This window comes from Charadrius vociferus, unplaced genomic scaffold (genome assembly GCF_000708025.1).
Source record: "Charadrius vociferus isolate BGI_N301 unplaced genomic scaffold, ASM70802v2 scaffold93, whole genome shotgun sequence".
Lineage (NCBI taxonomy): Eukaryota > Metazoa > Chordata > Aves > Charadriiformes > Charadriidae > Charadrius > Charadrius vociferus.
Genome location: NW_009647838.1, coordinates 191,893 through 195,560, shown reverse-complemented (window position 1 = coordinate 195,560; position 3,668 = coordinate 191,893).

Genomic DNA, 3,668 nt, shown 5'->3' with positions numbered 1-3,668 from the left:
AGCGGAGCCGGGTTAATCGGCTTTGGGAGACTCAGCCTTGATGCAGACGCTGATGGGATTGGGTTGGGCTGGGGGCGAGGGGGGAATCCCGGCTGCGAAGGGGATAGAAGTGCGTGGGGTTTGAGCACGGCTTTGCCCCGAAGTGATCCGAGAGCTGGAAGGGAGAGGTTTAGGACATAGCCTCGAGTTCAGGATTGCTTATTGCAGGTGTGTTTTTAGGGCAGGGTTTCTAGAAGCGCCCTCCTTCTCTCGAGCCACTTCGGAATTGTCCCCAGCTCTCTGAGTACTTTACTCATGTGGTGGGGCTGTAATTGCCTTGCCCATTAGCAGCCGGGTGCTCCTCTGGTTACCCGGAAAAGTGTCAGCACCCTGCGTGATCTGGTCAGCCAAGCACGTTCCGCGTGTTGGTGTGTAATTTGACTTGTTTGCATCGATCCGGGTCCTGATAGGAGACTTCTTCCAGTGATTGCTTTTTTCATTACTCTCTCTTGATAAATTAGAGCTATAAGTGGATATACAGATGTGATAAGGCTCTCCTGGATTTTTTTAAAGACGGGTGGGGAGCTCAGTAGATTTACTGGTGGAAGAATGCTGAATTTAAGGAAGGAAATACCCCTTAGTCAGTAGAAGTTACTACTTGTCATGGAAGAGATGTGTTGATGGTTCATAGCTGAAGATCTTGCTTTTGTGCACTTTTCTACCTATTCCTTGGCCAAATGAAACTTCCTGTTCCCAAATCCATTTCCACGGGGGAAGGGAAGAGGTGGTTAAGGGGAAAAAAGCACTCTGTCATCTAGTTTGTTAATTTGCTGCATTGGGAGTGTAACATATCATAATGTCAAACAATGGGAAATGCTTACATTTTATATTATTGGAAACTCGTGTATGGTTTTCATAAATCTTGCTGCAAAGAGGCTTTAACATCTTGAACAGACATTTCAGAGGTGGCCCATGAGAATTTTGAATAACTGTCTGTAAGCCCATGGGGTGAGATTGCTCAGGTGGTTGTTGATCAGCTGGAGTAACTTTTTTTGTGATATGGGAGATCACATCTTTTTGTTTGGCCTTGGAGAGTCTGACTTCTTGAATTCATGAGCTGTATGCCAAGATCTTTATATGTAGGACATACACCACCTACTTCAGGAGGTTTTCTTCTCTGAAGTCATTAGATTTTAGGTTAGACTGTTGAGGAGTCAAAGCGATTGATCCTTGAGCTGGGACTGTCTCATTTTATTGCAATTCTAGCTAACGTGTTTGCACCCTCAGTTGATCACTAGCCTTTGTGTCAACATAAATTCAGTGCTGGCCTCTTGATTTAGGTCTTCTATGGGACCTCACTTTTCTGCTTCTGGACAGCATAGAAGTTGTAGGTCTGGACTGGCCAAGCAGCTAATTTAAGATTATTCTGTATGTATTGTTTTTTAGAAATGACATTATGTCATTTACATTGAGGTCAATCCTAAAACAATTTTTTCAAGTAAAAATCTTCTTATGATTAACTAAAGTGTCTGTATTTGTGAACGTGAAATTCTGATGGCAATTAGGTATTATCTATCCCATCATAATCATGTGCACTGAGGTTGATAAACTCCAGGCATAAGTTTTTTCCTGTGCCTTTCTGATGCATGAGTTTTAATAGTACTGTGAGATGGGACAGCTAGTGTAGGATACCCGCTGTAAAAGTTTTTGCAACACTTGATAGGTAATATAAGATTGCGCTTAAAAATACTTCAGTAAAGATAGTGTGAAGAAGCACTTGGTATTTACTGTGGAGATGTTTAGAACGGTGTGGTTATGGTCAGGCAGATCTTTTTGATTTTAACAAGAGTCATATACTCATGTTTAAGCATATATTTTGCAAAACCGAAAAGGATTATAATTGCTGAGTAATAATATTTTTTTTTCCTGGTGGTTCTTTTTTGTGTCAACCCACTGTTTGATAAACTGCCAGACAACTTCCTAAAAATTCTTACAGGTTTTTCTTGCCTTTCCCCATGCCTGTTAGAAGAACTCTCGGGCTGTTGCTTCTTTTCTTGTGTTTGGTTAGTACAAAACCAATAACAGGTAACTTTTGTCAAGAGACAGTTTGTGCCTACACAAACCTAACAGGCATGTACATTTATAATCTGTAAAAGACCAGTCTGGAACTATGTTGAAGAAGTTCTTTCATCGCAGTCCTGTGTTCCGTGACTTCCTTTTTTGTATCCAAATTCAAGTTTTGCTTCTGCTGACCCACTTACATTTTTTGCATCTTAGCCTTGTTCAGGCTCTGAATATTAGAAAGCAATATATTGCGTTTTGCAGTATTGGCAGGTTGTGTGGGTACACTGAAGAGTGATATCCAGTATTTTTAGTTTGTTAACCACAGTGCCTTTTGAGGTGATCTTACAGGAGCACATTCTGTCTGCAAAGGGTTGGTGCTTTTATGTGCTTCATTGATCCAGTGTTCATACAAGTGATGGCAGAACCCTTAGCCCTTCCTGTAGTACTGCCTCCTAGTCTTGTATCCCTTTGAGCTTCCTTGGACTTCTCTGCTCTACATCACCACTCCTGTGGTTCCTTGTGCTGTACGAAGTCTTAATTACATGGCTGGAGATTGTGGAAAAGCACTGGAAAATACCTTTGCCCTTGAGTGGTTTAGCCACCATTCTTGTTGCAAAATGGATGAGGTTGAAAGTGTGTGGTCTTTTTTTTTTTTCCCAATGTCTTTGCAGTAGAAGTAGAACTTGGTCTTTTACCCTCATCCATGCCTTAAACCGCAGTCAAAGTCTTACCTGACTGAATTATATAGGGTTTTTATGCATGCTGAAGTAACCTACGCTAACTGCAATGAAGATGTGCCCCAAGCTATACTCACCATTAAACAGAGATTGAATCTAGTACTTCTGACTTCTTCTTCTGTTGTGTAGAATACAGCAAATACTTGCCAGCAGTTGAAAGGTGTCAAGTCTTATAGTAGCTGAAGTAAGGAGAAGATAGAAATTATCTCTTAAAAGCTACAAAGACAGTCTCAGACATACAGAAGGAAGTTGTAATGGTAGTAGTACTTGTTTATCATTGTTTCTTCTACAAACTGGTTGATTATGTTAGCACAACCTGAAAAAAACTAATTAAATTTAAAAATGATGCTAATCTAGAAACTGTAGCGTTAGACATGAAAATCTTTTCTTCACGTTTCAGGTACTTGTATACATGTTCACTTCTCTATATGCCAATTTAATATCTTATATACAGGATCAGTGTAACTGAATGTCTTCAGTGGTTGATTCAACCCCCCAACACTGGCAGCAAATACATAGTTTGTAGCTAGATGTAGGTTGTATGATGTAACTGTGTTCTGCATGAGAACGCTCTTCGCCTATCTGACAATCCAAATTTTTGTTTTTGAAAGGAGTAAGACTTGTGGAATCATGCTGAATGGCTGGCTATTGTCCTTTTCCTGCCTGTCTCCTGCCTCAGGGTACTGTCACCAGTACCCTTTTGCCTGTTTCAGTCACATTTGACAAGGGTGAAGAGGTACTTAAATTCAAACAAGCATGTGGGGAGAGGGGAAAAAGGTGGCTTAGATGAAACAGACTGTGGAACTCACCAGCTGAGGGAAGGTTGCAGTGCACCTAACTCGGAGCAGAAGGGCTTTAGAAAAACACTTAATTGCAGGGAAATTTTAT